Source organism: Rhipicephalus microplus, chromosome 8 (assembly GCF_043290135.1).
Source record: "Rhipicephalus microplus isolate Deutch F79 chromosome 8, USDA_Rmic, whole genome shotgun sequence".
In the NCBI taxonomy this organism is placed as follows: Eukaryota; Metazoa; Arthropoda; class Arachnida; order Ixodida; family Ixodidae; genus Rhipicephalus; species Rhipicephalus microplus.
The window spans coordinates 125,802,290-125,818,390 of NC_134707.1; the positions used below are offsets into that span (position 1 = coordinate 125,802,290).

The window sequence follows — 16,101 nt, forward strand, 5'->3', positions numbered from 1 at the left end:
GGTGGTGGTGCGGCGCTTCTTTTTCCTTGGGCTGATAGCTCTGAAGAAATGTTCTGATGGTGGTGAGAGAGGAGCACGACTGTCTCCGTGGCGCAATTTGCTAGCGCGATCGGCTGTTAACCGAAAGTTTGAAGGTTCGAGCCCTCCCGGGAGTTGTGTGTTGCTTTTTTCGTTGCGCTGATAGCCTTTAAGATATTGCCGCATTCAACCTGCAGAGGGGAGCTCGCACAGCCAGAGAAGAAGACGAAGCTCTTGCCCGGTCCTCTTTCCGAGCGCCTTTCATTCTTAATTAAAGTGAGCTCTTCTATATTGAACTCCTGCTGTGTCTGCGTCGTGACACTGGTGGAGGTGCTGGGTACATGTCCAGGACACCTTCCAACAGCCCGGGATCTAGTTCACAAAAACTGCCGCTCGTCGAAACACCCGTTCACCGCGCCAGCCGCCGCCTGTTAGGCCTGAGCCCAGAGTTCGGTCCTTGGACGGAAAACACGACCACACCGGGAAGCAGTTGCCCCACCATGACGAGCCCATGCACGACACAGGTGACTGTTTTCACCCCTAAAACTCCTGTGGACTTTCATGGCAACACATATGAGGACGCAGATGACTGGCTTGAGGAGTTCAAGCGCACAGCCAACGTTAACGGGTGGAACGCCGCACAGAAGTTGGGGTACGTGTATTTCCCTCTTCAAGACGGGGCTCGCACGTGGTTCACGAATCGCGTGTGGTCAACGTGGGACGAGTTCCGGCGGAAGTTCCTGGACACCTTCGCAAACACCGAAAGGCGGGAGCAGGCACAACGACTCCTTGAATCACGGATACAAAAGCCCAACGAGTCTGTTGCAATGTTTGTTGAGGACATGGCTCGTCTCTTTCATCGAGCCGATCCCGATATGTCCGAGAACAGAAAGATCAGCCACCTCATGCGTGGTGTTAAAGAGCAGCTGTTTGCTGGTCTCGTACGGAACCCACCTTCAAGCGTCGACGAATTTTCGAAGGACGCGACCGCCATAGAACGCGCACTACAGCTACGGTACCGCCAGTACGACCGTCCAAACAACAGCGGACAAATCAGCGCAACCGCCGTGACCACCGTGACACCTGACGAGCGTTCTTTGCGTGACCTGATACGCGAAATTGTACAAGAAGAGGTGAAGAAGCTCGCTGCCACACCGGATGACTGCGCGAATGCGTCGGTCACAGAAGTTGTTCGCCAAGAAATAAGGCAAGCACTTTCACTTCCCGAGCCGTACACTGAAATAGTTAGGCCAACATATGCAGATATTCTCCGTCGACAGCCTAGATCTAACGTGCCGCCACCTCAACAGTACCACCAGCAACAGCCGCCGACAGTGCCTTGGTACTACAGGGAAACGTCGACGCCGATGCGACCCCCACTCCGCAAAACCGACATATGGCGTACCCTTGACTACAGGCCCCTGTGCTTCCATTGTGTGAAAACAGGCCACATCGTGCGGTATTGTCCTCATCGCGTTGCCGGGTATCAAGGATTTCCGTCCACTACCCCTCGGCGCTATTTTGACGGAAGACGCAACGTTGAAACGAGCGCGACGATCCCGCTAGACGTTTCTCCTGGGTTCCGGTCACGCTCGCCCTCCCCAGGTCAATTTCCCCGATCTAATAGGGGTAGCACCACGGACATGGCGAGAGGAAGGTCTCTCAGTCCACGCCGGGGAAACTAAAAGCAGCGACCTTAGGGGGGAAGGTTGCCAATTGCCGAAGATTTGAAAATCCCCCATTACCGCCGCATGAAGTGCCGCACATTTCGAATGAACCGACGAAAGACGAGATTGTCACCGCCGACATTACACTTTCAATTGACGGTCACGACGTGACCGCACTGGTCGACACTGGTGCGGACTTTTCAATAATGAGTGCGAATCTGGCCGACCAACTCAAGAAGGTAAAAATGGAATGGACGGGGCCGCAAATTAGAGGAGCCGGAGGCCAGCTGCTGACACCTACCGGAAAGTGCACCGCACGAATCAAGATTGGGGATTCATCATTCGTGGCAACCTTCGTTATTCTTGCTGAGTGTTGTAAACAGGCCATCTTGGGTATGGATTTCCTGCGGGAGTACGGTGCCATTATAAATATACCGGACGGTGTACTGACCTTCTCAGCGGACCATAGCGCAGTGCTGCAGCGCAAGCCCATTCGCGTGATTGACGACGTGACCATGCCACCGTTGTCATGCCGCCTCGTCTCTGTCACGTGTAACCCGCAGCATAGTGGAGAAGGTGCCGCGGAACAAATATCGACGCTTTTACTCTCTCGAGGAATCGCTATTGCCAGAAGTCTCGTCACTGTAGTGTCTGGGCAAGCAGAGGGCCTGTTGACAAACTTCAGCAACGAGCGTCGACACATTGCAGAGGGTACCACAGTTGCATACTTCGAATAAATTGTAGAATTCCGCGAGTGCTTCGCAGTACAACAGGCAGAGACACCGGCCGCTTCAACACCACTGCCTGTCGACGTGAGCACAGATTTATCGCCAGCGCAGAGGCAGAGTCTTCTAGATATTCTCGGCCAGTTTGAAGATTGTTTTTCGTCGACCTCGAGAGTAAATCAAACGCCACTGACAAAGCACCGAATTATAACGGAAGAGACGGCAAGACCAATTCGACAAAACCCATACCGCGTGGCACCGAAAGAACGCGAAGCAATCCAAGAACAAGTCCAGAAAATGCTCAATGATGACATCATTCAGCCGTCAAACAGCCCTTGGGCATCACCGGTAGTGCTAGTTAAGAAGAAAGACGGCAGCTTACGCTTCTGTGTGGACTACCGCAAGCTGAACCGCGTGACAAAGAAAGACGTATATCCACTACCGCGTATTGCCGATTCACTTGACAGGCTGAGGCATGCACGCTTCTTCTCGTCAATGGACCTGAAAAGCGGTTATTGGCAAATCGAGGTAGATGAGCGGGACAGAGAAAAGACTGCTTTTGTTACGCCTGACGGGCTTTACGAATTTAAAGTCTTGCCCTTCGGATTGTGCTCAGCCCCAGCAACATTTCAGAGACTGATGGATACCGTCCTATCAGGCCTTAAGTGGCAGACGTGTCTGGTATACCTCGACGACGTCATTGTTTTCTCACCAACATTCGAGGAACATCTAAGACGGCTGCTATTAGTATTTCGAGCAATACGGTCCGCTGGCTTATCGCTGAAACCTGAGAAATGTCATTTCGGTTTCAAGGAACTCCGAATCTTAGGACATGTGGTGAGCCATGAAGGTGTTCGTCCGGACCCCGACAAGATCGACGCCGTCCGAAAATTTCCGGTGCCAACAAAAAAGAAGGCCGTAAGACGTTTTCTTGGCCTTTCCGCCTACTACCGCAGATTTATCGCCAATTTCTCGCACATAGCGTCGCCTTCAACACGCATAACGAGAGACGATGTTCCATTTTTATGGGGCGAAGAGGAACAAGCAGCATTTGACGGTCTACGACAGCGCCTGCAGACACCCCCTGTGCTTGCTCACTTTGACGAGGACGCTCCAACCATGATCCACACTGATGCCAGCAACGTAGGTTTAGGCGCTGTACTCGTCCAGTGGCAAGACTCAGCCGAGAGAGTGATTGCATATGCAAGTAGGACGCTTTCCCGTGCCGAGTCCCATTATTCCACAACGGAAAGGAATGTCTTGCTGTAGTATGGGCAGTTCTGAAGTTTCGCCCATACCTCTACGGCCGTCCCTTCCACGTAGTCAGCGACCACCACTCTCTTTGCTGGCTGACCAACTTGAAGGACCCATCCGGTCGGCCAGCGCGCTGGAGCTTACGCCTACAAGAATTCGATATGACGGTCGTCTATAAGTCGGGAGGACAGCACTCTGATGCTGATTGCTTATCCAGGTCGCCTATAAAGCAAGATGATGTCTCAGAAGATGATTACATGGCATTTTTAGGAGTGGTCGACACGGTCACCATTTCGTCTAAGCAGAAGGAAGACAGTGAGTTGCTCCCTCTTATTAATTTTCTTAACGGCCAGTCTACAAGCGTTCCCAAGATATTTGCAAGGAGCCTGCCATCATTCTGCTTGCGCAGTGGTGTCCTATACAAGAAGAACTTTGCCCCCAGCGGAAATGCCCACTTACTTGTCGTCCCGATATCCATTCGCGATGAGATCCTGAGCGCTTGCCACGATGAGCCAACCTCCGGCCACCTCGGATACACGCGCACATTGGCCAGAATCCAACAAAAGTACTACTGGCCGAAGCTTCTAGGCACTGTAAAGCATTACGTCCGCACGTGCCTCGATTGTCAACGACGAAAATCACCACCTTTAAAACCAGCCGGATTGTTGCAACCAGTTCAAGTGCCCATCATGCCTTTTGCACAAATCGGAATGGATCTCCTTGGACCATTTCCGACTTCGCATACTGGAAATAAGTGGGTAATTGTCGCTACGGACTATCTTACTCGCTACGCAGAAACAAAGGCTTTATCAAGTGGAACCGCAGTAGAAGCGGCACGATTTTTCATTGAAAATATCGTTCTGAGGCATGGCGCTCCTAGAATTATAATAACAGACAGAGGTACCGCTTTCACGGCCATGCTCCTCAAGTCAGTGCTTGAGTTGAGTGGAACAGCGCATCGAAAAACTACCTCCTACCACCCACAAACCAACGGCTTAACAGAACGCCTCAACAAGACAATTGCTGATATGCTTAGTATGTACATCGATGTGGATCATAAAAATTGGGACGACGTTCTACCATACGTGACGTTTGCCTATAATACGGCGCAGCAGGAAACTACACGGAGCACGCCATTTAGTCTTCTTTATGGCCATGAAGTGACGACAATGCTTGATGCCATGCTGCTGCACGACTGCGAGGATACAGACACGGATGTTCAAGCCTTTACCCAACGAGCTGAAGAGGCACGGCAGCTAGCACGCGTGCGAATCGCCCGACAGCAGAGTTACGACGCACAACGTTATAACCTGCGACACCGATACGTCACTTATCAACCAGGCGAGAAAGTGTGGGTCTGGAGCCCTATTCGCTGACGCGGCCTTTGTGAAAAGCTACTGAAGAAGTACTTTGGTCCTTACAATGTTATACGGCGCCTAAGTGACGTGAATTATGAGGTCATCCCTGACAGTTCTTCGCGAGCTCAAAAATCTGAAATCGTACATGTTGTGCGGATGAAGCCATATTGCACTGAGCTAGTTGCGTAATACGTAAACTATATATACACCGCGTATTCTGTAGCCGAGCATCGGGTCGATGCTCTTTCTGGAGGGAGGCAAATGCCGCATTCAACCTGCAGAGGGGAGCTCGCACAGCCAGAGAAGAAGACGAAGCTCTTGCCCGGTCCTCTTTCCGAGCGCCTTTCATTCTTAATTAAAGTGAGCTCTTCTATATCGAACTCCTGCTGTGTCTGCGTCGTGACAATATGTTCTGATGGTGGCGAGAGTTGAGCACGACTGTTTCCGTGGCGCAATTGGCTAGCACGTTCGGCTGTTAACCGAAAAATTGGAGGTTTGAGCCCTCCCGGGAGTGGTGTGTTGCTTTTTTCTTGGCGCTGATAGCTTTCAAGATATGTTCTGATGGTGGTGAGAGCGGAGCACGACCGCCTCCGTGGCGCAATTGGCTAGCGCGATGGGCTGTTAACTGAAAGGTTGGAGGTTCGAGCCCTCCCGGCAGTGGTGGGTTGCTTTTTTTTTCTTTGGGCTGATAGCTTTGAAGATATGTTTTGATGGTGGTGAGAGTGGAGGAGGACTGTCTCCGTGGCGCAATTGGCTAGTGCGATCTGCTGTTGACCGAAAGGTTGGAGGTTCGAGCACACCTGGTGGTGGTGCGGCGCTTCTTTTTCTTTGGGCTGATAGCTCTGAAAAAATGTTCTGACGGTGGGGAGAGTGGAGCACGACTGTCTCCGTGGCGCAATTGGCTAGCGCGATCGGCTGCTAACCGAAAGGTTGGAGGTTCGAGCCCTCCCGGGAGTGGTGTGTTGCTTTTTTTCGTTGCGCTGTTAGCTTTGAAGATATGTTCTGATGGTATGAGAGTGGAGCCCGACTGTCTCCGTGGCGCAATTGGCTAGTGCGATCAGCAGTTAACCGAAAGGTTGGAGGTTCGAGCCCTCCCGGGAGTGGTGTGTTGCTTTTTTTTCTTTGGGCTGATAGTTTGAAGATATGTACTGATGGTGGTGAGAGTGGAGGAGGACTGTCTCCGTGGCGCAATTGGCTAGCGCGGCCTGCTGTTGACCGAAAGGTTGGAGGTTCGAGCCCACCCGATGGTGGTGCGGCGCTTGTTTTTCTTTGGGCTGATAGCTCTGAAGAAATGTTCTGACGGTGGTGAGAGTGGAGCACGACCGTGTCCGTGGCGCCATTGGCTAGCGTGATCGGCTGCTAACCGAACGGTTGGAGGTTCGAGCCCTCCCGGGAGTGGTGTGTTGCTTTTTTTCTTTGCGCTGTTAGCTTTGATTAATGTTCTGATGGTGTTGACAGTGGAGCACGACTGTCTCCATGGCGCATTTGGCTAGCGCGATCTGCAATTGCCCGAAAGGTTGGAGATTCGAGCCCTCCCGGGAGTGGTGTTGCTTTTTTCTTTGCGCTGATAGCTTTGAAGATATGTTCTGATGGTGGTGAGTGTGGAGCACGACTGTCTCCGTGGCGCCATTGGCTAGCGCGATCTGCAGTTGACCGAAAGGTTGGAGGTTCGAGCCAACCCGGTGGTGGTGTGGCGCTTCTTTTCCTTGGGCTGATAGCTCTGAAAAATTGTCCTGATGGTGGTGAGAGAGGAGCACGACTGACTCCGTGGCGCAATGGGGTACCACGTTCGGCTCTTAACCGAAAAATTGAAGGTTTGAGCCCTCCCAGGAGTAGTGTGTTGCTTTTTTCTTTGCGCTGATAGCTTTGAAGATATGTTCTGAAGGTGGTGAGTGGAGCACGACTGTCTCCGTGGCGCAATTGGCTAGCACGATCGGCTGTTAACCGAAAGGTTTGAGGTTCGAGCCCACCCGGTGGTGGTGCGGCGCTTTTTTTTTTCTGTGGGCTGATAGCTCTGAAGAAATGTTCTGATGGTGGTTAGAGTGGAGCACGTCTATCTCCGTGGCGCAATTGGCTAGCGCGATCGGCTGCTAACCGAAAGGTTGGAGGTTCGAGCCCTCCCGGGAGTGGTTTGTTGCTTTTTTTCTTTGCGCTGTTAGCTTTGAAGATATGTTCTGATGGTGGTGAGAGTGGAGCACGACTGTCTTCGTGACGCAATTGGCTAGTGCGATCGGCTGTTAACCGAAAGTTTGGAGGTTCGAGCCCTCCCGGGAGTGGTGTGTTGCTTTTTTCTTTGCACTGATAGCTTTGGAGATATGTTCTGATGATGCTGAGAGTGGAGCACGACTGTCTCCGTGGCGCAATTGGCTAGCACGACCGGCTGTTAGCCGAAAGGTTGAAGGTTTGAGCCCTTCCAGGAGTGGTGTGTTGCTTTTTTCTTTGCGCTGATAGCTTTGAAGATAAGTTCTGATGGTGGTGAAAGTGGAGCACGACTGTTTCCGTGGCGCCATTGGCTAGCACGTTCGGCTGTTAACCAAAAATTGGAGGTTTGAGCCCTCCCGGAAGTGGTGCGTCGCTTTTTTCTTTGCACAGATAGCTTTGAAGATATGTTCTGATGGTGGTGAGAGTGGAGCACGACTGTCTCCGTGGTGCTATTGGCTAGCGCGATCGGCTGTTAACCGAAAGGTTGGAGGTTCGAGCCCTCCCGGGAGTGGTGTGTTGCTTTTTTCTTTGCGTTGATAGCTTTGAAGAAATGTTCTGATGGTGGTTAGAGTGGAGCACGATGTCTCTGTGGCGCAATTTGCTAGCGCGATCGGCTGTTAACCGAAAGGTTGGAGGTTCGAGCCCTCCCGGGAAAGTTGTGTTGCTTTTTTCTTTGCGCTGATAGCTTTGAAGATATGTTCTGATGGTGGTGAGAGTGGAGCACGACTGTCTCCGTGGCGCAATTGGCTAGCGCGATCGGCTGTTAACTGAAAGGTTTGAAATTCAAGCTCTCCCGGGAGTGGTGTGTTGCTTTTTTCTTTGCGCTGATAGCTTTGAAAAATTGTCCTGATGGTGGTGAGAGAGGAGCACGACTGTCTCCGTGGCGCAATTGGGTACCACGTTCGGCTCTTAACCGAAAAATTGAAGGTTTGAGCCCTCCCAGGAGTAGTGTGTTGCTTTTTTCTTTGCGCTGATAGCTTTGAAGATATGTTCTGAAGGTGGTGAGTGGAGCACGACTGTCTCCGTGGCGCAATTGGCTAGCACGATCGGCTGTTAACCGAAAGGTTGGAGGTTCGAGCCCACCCTGTGGTGGTGCGGCGCTTTTTTTTCTTTGGGCTGATAGCTCTGAAGAAATGTTCTGATGGTGGTTAGAGTGGAGCACGTCTGTCTCCGTGGCGCAATAGGCTAGCGCAATCGGCTGCTAACCGAAAGGTTGGAGGTTCGAGCCCTCCCGGGAGTGGTGTGTTGCTTTTTTTCTTTGCGCTGTTAGCTTTGAAGATATGTTCTGATGGTGGTGAGAGTGGAGCACGACTGTCTTCGTGACGCAATTGGCTAGTGCGATCGGCTGTTAACCGAAAGTTTGGAGGTTCGAGCCCTCCCGGGAGTGGTGTGTTGCTTTTTTCTTTGCACTGATAGCTTTGGAGATATGTTCTGATGATGCTGAGAGTGGAGCACGACTGTCTCCGTGGCGCAATTGGCTAGCACGACCGGCTGTTAGCCGAAAGGTTGAAGGTTTGAGCCCTTCCAGGAGTGGTGTGTTGCTTTTTTCTTTGCGCTGATAGCTTTGAAGATAAGTTCTGATGGTGGTGAAAGTGGAGCACGACTGTTTCCGTGGCGCCATTGGCTAGCACGTTCGGCTGTTAACCAAAAATTGGAGGTTTGAGCCCTCCCGGAAGTGGTGTGTCGCTTTTTTCTTTGCACAGATAGCTTTGAAGATATGTTCTGATGGTGGTGAGAGTGGAGCACGACTGTCTCCGTGGCGCTATTGGCTAGCGCGATCGGCTGTTAACCGAAAGGTTGGAGGTTCGAGCCCTCCCGGGAGTGGTGTGTTGCTTTTTTTCTTTGCGCTGTTAGCTTTGAAGATATGTTCTGATGGTGGTGAGAGTGGAGCACGACTGTCTTCGTGACGCAATTGGCTAGTGCGATCGGCTGTTAACCGAAAGTTTGGAGGTTCGAGCCCTCCCGGGAGTGGTGTGTTGCTTTTTTCTTTGCGCTGATAGCTTTGAAGAAATGTTCTGATGGTGGTTAGAGTGGAGCACGATGTCTCTGTGGCGCAATTTGCTAGCGCGATTGGCTGTTAACCGAAAGGTTGGAGGTTCGAGCCCTCCCGGGAAAGGTGTGTTGCTTTTTTCTTTGCGCTGATAGCTTTGAAGATATGTTCTGATGGTGGTGAGAGTGGAGCACGACTGTCTCCGTGGCGCAATTGGCTAGCGCGATCGGCTGTTAACTGAAAGGTTTGAAATTCAAGCTCTCCCGGGAGTGGTGTGTTGCTTTTTTCTTTGCGCTGATAGCTTTGAAGATATGTTCTGATGGTGGTGAGAGTGGAGCACGATGTATCTGGGCGCAATTGGCTAGCGCGATCGGCTGTTAACCGAAAGGTTGGAGGTTCGAGCCCACCCAGTGGTGGTGCGGGGCTTTTTTCTCTTTGGGCTGATAGCTTTGAAGAAATGTTATGACGGTGGTTAGAGTGAAGCACGACTGTCTCCGTGGCGTAATTGGCTAGCGCGATCGGCTTTTAACCGAAAAGTTGGAGGTTCGAGCCCTCCCAGGAGTGGTGTGTTGCTTTTTTCTTTGCGCTGATAGCTTTGAAGATATGTTCTGATGGTGGTGGGAGTGCAGGAGGACTGTCTCCGTGGCGCAACTGGCTAGCGCAATCTGCAGTTGACCGAAAGGTTGGAGGTTCGAGCCCACCCGGTGGTGGTGCGGCGCTTCTTTTTCCTTGGGCTGATAGCTCTGAATAAATGTTCTGATGATGGTGAGAGAGGAGCACGACTGTCTCCATGGCGCAATTTGCTAGCGCAATCGGCTGTTAACCGAAAGGTTGAAGGTTCGAGCCCTCCCGGGAGTGGTGTGTTGCTTTTTTCTTTGCGCGGATAGCTTTGAAGATATGTTCTGATGGTGTTGAGAGTGGAGCACGACCGTCTCCATGGCGCAATTGGCTAGCGCGATCGGCTGTTAACCGAAAAGTTGGAGGTTCGAGCCCACCCGGTGGTGGTGCGCCGGTTTTTTTTCTTTGGGCTTATAGCTCTGAAGAAATGTTCTGACGGTGATGAGTGTGGAGCACGACTGTCTCCGTGGCGCAATTGGCTAGCACGTTTGGCTGTTAACCGAAAAATTGGAGTTTCAAGCCCTCCCGAAAGTGGTTTGTCGCTTTTTTATTTGCGCAGATAGCTTTGAAGATATGTTCTGATGGTGGTGAGAGTGGAGCACGATGTCTCCCTGGCGCAATTTGCTAGCGCGATCGGCTGTTAACTGAAAGGTTGGAGGTTCGAGCCCTCCTGGGAGTGGTGTGTTGCTTTTTTTTTCTTTGGGCTGATAGCTTTGAAGATATGTTTTTATGGTGGTGAGAGTGGAGGAGGACTGTCTCCGTGGCGCAATTGGCTAGGGCGATCTGCTGTTGACCAAAAGGTTGGAGGTTCGAGCACACCTGATGGTGGTGCGGCGCTTCTTTTTCTTTGGGCTGATAGCTCTGAAGAAATGTTCTGACGGTGGTGAGAGTGGAGCACGACTGTCTTCGTGGCGCAATTGGCTAGCGCGATCGGCTGCTAACCGAAAGGTTGAAGGTTTGAGCCCTCCCAGGAGTGGTGTGTTGCTTTTTTCTTTGCGCTGATAGCTTTGAAGATATGTTCTGATGGTGGTGAAAGTGGAGCACGACTGTTTCCGTGGTGCCATTGCCTAGCACGTTCGGCTGTTAACCAAAAATTGGAGGTTTGAGCCCTCCCGGAAGTGGTGTGTCGCTTTTTTCTTTGCACAGATAGCTTTGAAGATATGTTCTGATGGTGGTGAGAGTGGAGCACGACTGTCTCCGTGGCGCTATTGGCTAGCGCGATCGGCTGTTAACCGAAAGGTTGGAGGTTCGAGCCCTCCCGGGAGTGGTGTGTCGCTTTTTTCTTTGCGCTGATAGCTTTGAAGAAATGTTCTGATGGTGGTTAGAGTGGAGCACGATGTCTCTGTGGCGCAATTTGCTAGCGCGATCGGCTGTTAACCGAAAGGTTGGAGGTTCGAGCCCTCCCGGGAGTGGTGTGTTGCTTTTTTCTTTGCGCTGATAGCTTTGAAGATATGTTCTGATGGTGGTGAAAGTGGAGCACGACTGTCTCCGTGGCGCAATTGGCTAGCGCGATCACCTGTTAACTGAAAGGTTGAGGTTCGAGAACTCCCGGGAGTGGTGTGTTGCTTTTTTTTCTTTGGGCTGATAGCTTTGAAGATATGTTCTGATGGTGGTAAAAGTGGAGGAGGACTGTCTCCGTGGCGCAATTGGCTAGCGCGATCTGCAGTTGACCGAAAGTTTGGAGATTCGAGCCCTCCCAGGAGTAGTGTGTTGGTTTTTTGTTTGCGCTGATAGCTTTGAAGATATGTTCTGATGGTGGTGAGCGTGGAGCACAACTTTCTCCGTGGCGCAATTGGCTTGCGCGATCGGCTGTCAACCGAAAAGTTGGAGGTTCGAGCCCACCCGGTGGTGGTGCGGCGGTTTTTTTTTTCTTTGGGCTGATAGCTCTGAAGAAATGACTGACGGTGGTGAGTGTAGCGCACGACTGTCTCCGTGGCGCAATTGGCTAGCGCTATCTGCAGTTGACCGAAAGGTATGAGATTCGAGCCCTCCCGGGAGTGGTGTGTTGCTTTTTTCTTTGCGCTGTTAGCTTTGAAGATGTGTTCTGATGGTGGAGAGAGTGGAGCACGACTGTCTCCGTGGCGCATTTGGCTGGCGCGATCGGCTGTTAACTGAAAGGTTGGAGATTCGAGCCCTCCCGGGAGTGGTGTGTTGCTTTTTTTTTCTTTGGGCTGATAGCTTTGAAGAAATGTTCTGATGGTGGTTAGCGAGGAGCACGACTGTCTCCGTGGCGCAATTGGCTAGCACGATCGGCTGTTAACCGAAAGGTTGAAGGTTCGAGACCTCCCGGGAGTTGTGTGTTGCTTTTTTCGTTGCGCTGATAGCTTTGAAGATATGTTCTGATGGTGGTGAGAGTGGAGCACGATGTCTCCGTGGCGCAATTTACTAGCGCGATCGGCTGTTAACTGAAAGGTTGGAGGTTCGAGTCCTCCCGGGAGTGGTGTGTTGCTTTTTTTTCTTTGGGCTGATAGCTTTGAAGATATGTTCTGATGGTGGTGAGATTGGAGGAGGACTGTCTCCATGGCGTGATTGGCTAGCGCGATCTGCTGTTGACCGAAAGGTTGGAGGTTCGAGCCCACCCGGTGGTGGTGCGGCGCTTCTTTTTTTTGGGCTGATAGCTCTGAAGAAATGTTCTGACGGTGGTGAGAGTGGAGGAGGACTGTTTCCGTGGCGCAATTGGCTAGCGCGATCTGCAGTTGACCGAAAGGTTGGAGGTTCGAGACAGCCCGGTGGTGGTGCGGCGCTTCTTTTTCCTTGGGCTGATAGCTCTGAAGAAATGTTCTGATGGTGGTGAGAGAGAAGCGCGACTGTCTCCGTGGCGCAATTGGCTAGCACGTTCGGCTGTTAACCGAAAAATTGGAGGTTTGAGCCCTCCCAGGAGTGGTGTGTTGCTTTTTTCTTTGCGCTAATAGCTTTGAAGATATGTTCTGAAGGTGGTTAGTGGAGCACGACTGTCTCCGTGGCGCAATTTGCTATCGCGATCAGCTGTTAACCGAAAGGTTGGAGGTTCGAGCCCACCCGGTGGTGGTGCGGGGCTTTTTTTTCTTTGGGCTGATAGCTTTGAAGAAATGTTATGACGGTGGTTAAAGAGAAGCACGACTGTCTCCGTGGCGTAATTGGCTAGCGCGATCGGCTGTTAACCGAAAGGTTGGAGGTTCGAGCCCTCCCAGGAGTGGTGTGTTGCTTTTTTCTTTGCGCTGATAGCTTTGAAGATATGTTCTGATGGTGGTGAGAGTGGAGGAGGACTGTCTCCGTGGCGCAAATGGCTAGCGCGATCTGCACTTGACCGAAAGGTTGGAGGTTCGAGCCCACCCGGTGGTGGTGCGGCGCTTCTTTTTCCTTGGGCTGATAGCTCTGAAGAAATGTTCTGATGGTGGTGAGAGAGGAGCACGACTGTCTACGTGGCGCAGTTTGCTAGCGCGATCGGCTGTTAACCGAAAGTTTGAAGGTTCGAGCCCTCCCGGGAGTGGTGTTGCTTTTTTCTTTCCGCTGATAGCTTTAAAGATATGTTCTGATGGTGGTGAGAGTGGAGCACGACTGTCTCCGTGGCGCATTTGGCTGGCGCGATCGGCTGGTAACTGAAAGGTTGGAGGTTCGAGCCCTCCCGGGAGTGGTGTGTTGCTTTTTTTTCTTTGGGCTGATAGCTTTGATGATATGTTCTGATGGTGTGAGAGTGGAGGAGGACTGTCTCCGTGGTGCAATTGGCTAGCGCGATCTGCAGTTGACCGAAAGGTTGGAGGTTCGAGCCCACCCGGGAATGGTGTGTTGCTTTTTTTCTTTGCGCTGTTAGCTTTGAAGATATATGACTAATTATGAAATGGAAGCGCACAACGTAGAAGCAGACGGAAAGACAGGGACAAGCGCTACAGGGTAGCGCTTGTCCCTGTCTTTCCGTCTGCTTCTACGTTGTGCGCTTCCATTTCATAATTAGTCATGTATCACCAACTCGCCCAATCAACCATTTTGAAGATATGTTGTGATGGTGGTGAGAGTGGAGCACGACTGTCTCCGTGGCGCAATTGGCTAGTGCGATCGGCTGTTAATCGAAAGTTTGTAGGTTCGAGCCCTCCCGGGAGTGGTGTGTTGCTTTTTTCTTTGCACTGATAGCTTTGAAGATATGTTCTGATGATGCGGAGAGTGGAGCACGACTGTCTCCGTGGCGCAATTGGCTAGCACGACCGGCTGTTAGCCGAAAGGTTGAAGGTTTGAGCCCTCCCGGGAGTGGTGTGTTGCTTTTTTCTTTGCACTGATAGCTCTGAAGAAATGTCCTGATGGTGGTGAGAGAGGAGCACGACTGTCTCCGTGGCGCAATTGGGTACCACGTTCGGCTCTTAACCGAAAAATTGGAGGTTTGAGCCCTCCCAGGAGTAGTGTGTTGCTTTTTTCTTTGCGCTAATAGCTTTGAAGATATGTTCTGAAGGTGGTTAGTGGAGCACGACTGTCTCCGTGGCGCAATTGGCTAGCACGATCGGCTGTTAACCGAAAGGTTGGAGGTTCGAGCCCACCCGGTGGTGGTGCGGCGCTTTTTTTTCTTTGGGCTGATAGCTCTGAAGAAATGTTCTGATGGTGGTTAGAGTGGAGCACTTCTGTCTCCGTGGCGCAATTGGCTAGCGCGATCGGCTGTTAACCGAAAGGTTGGAGGTTCGAGCCCTCCCGGGAGTGGTATGTTGCTTCTTTCTTTGCACTGATAGCTTTGACGATATGTTCTGATGGTGGTGAGAGGAAGCACGACTGTCTCCGTGGCGGAATTTGCTAGCGCGATCGGCTGTTAACAGAAAGTTTGAAGGTTCGAGCCCTCCCGGGAGTTGTGTGTTGCTTTTTTCGTTGCGCTGATAGCTTTTAAGATATGTTCTGATGGTGGTGAGAGTGGAGCACGACTGTCTCCGTGGCGCAATTGGCTAGCGCGATCGGCTGCTAACCGAAAGGTTGGAGGTTCGAGCCCTCCCGGGAATGGTGTGTTGCTTTTTTTCTTTGCGCTGTTAGCTTTGAAGATATGTTGTGATGGCGGTGAGAGTGGAGCACGACTGTCTCCGTGGCGCAATTGGCTAGTGCGATCGGCTGTTAATCGAAAGTTTGTAGGTTCGAGCCCTCCCGGGAGTGGTGTGTTGCTTTTTTCTTTGCACTGATAGCTTTGAAGATATGTTCTGATGATGCTGAGAGTGGAGCACGACTGTCTCCGTGGCGCAATTGGCTAGCACGACCGGCTGTTAGCCGAAAGGTTGAAGGTTTGAGCCCTTCCAGGAGTGGTGTGTTGCTTTTTTCTTTGCGCTGATAGCTTTGAAGATAAGTTCTGATGGTGGTGAAAGTGGAGCACGACTGTTTCCGTGGCGCCATTGGCTAGCACGTTCGGCTGTTAACCAAAAATTGGAGGTTTGAGCCCTCCCGGAAGTGGTGTGTCGCTTTTTTCTTTGCACAGATAGCTTTGAAGATATGTTCTGATGGTGGTGAGAGTGGAGCACGACTGTCTCCGTGGTGCTATTGGCTAGCGCGATCGGCTGTTAACCGAAGGTTGGAGGTTCGAGCCCTCCCGGGAGTGGTGTGTTGCTTTTTTCTTTGCGCTGATAGCTTTGAAGAAATGTTCTGATGGTGGTGAGAGTGGAGCACGACTGTCTGCGTGGCGCAATTGGCTAGCGCGATCGGCTGTTAACTGAAAGGTTTGAAATTCAAGCTCTCCCGGGAGTGGTGTGTTGCTTTTTTCTTTGCGCTGATAGCTTTGAAGATATGTTCTGATGGTGGTGAGAGTGGAGCACGATGTATCTGGGCGCAATTGGCTAGCGCGATCTGCTGTTGACCGAAAGGTTGGAGGTTCCAGCACACCTGATGGTGGTGCGGCGCTTCTTTTTCTTTGGGCTGATAGCTCTGAAGAAATTTTCTGACGGTGGTGAGAGTGGAGCACGACTGTCTTCGTGGCGCAATTGGCTAGCGCGATCGGCTGCTAACCGAAAGGTTGGAGGTTCGAGCCCTCCCGGGAATGGTGTGTTGCTTTTTTTCTTTGCGCTGTTAGCTTTGAAGATATGTTGTGATGGTGGTGAGAGTGGAGCACGACTGTCTCCGTGGTGCTATTGGCTAGCGCGATCGGCTGTTAATCGAAAGTTTGTAGGTTCGAGCCCTCCCGGGAAAGGTGTGTTGCTTTTTTCTTTGCGCTGATTGCTTTGAAGAAATGTTCTGATGGTGGTGAGAGTGGAGCACGACTGTCTCCGTGGCGCAATTGGCTAGCGCGATCGGCTGTTAACTGAAAGGTTTGAAATTCAAGCTCTCCCGGGAGTGGT

General features: G+C 51.6%; 1 non-coding gene across 1 annotated transcript; it reads left to right on the plus strand.

Annotated features, from left to right (window-relative positions):
• The first annotated feature begins 14,711 nt into the window (after positions 1-14,711).
• On the plus strand, positions 14,712-14,785 carry TRNAS-GCU (transfer RNA serine (anticodon GCU)). Its single transcript has one exon. It is a non-coding gene; the product is annotated as a tRNA-Ser (tRNA).
• Positions 14,786-16,101: the final 1,316 nt, after the last annotated feature.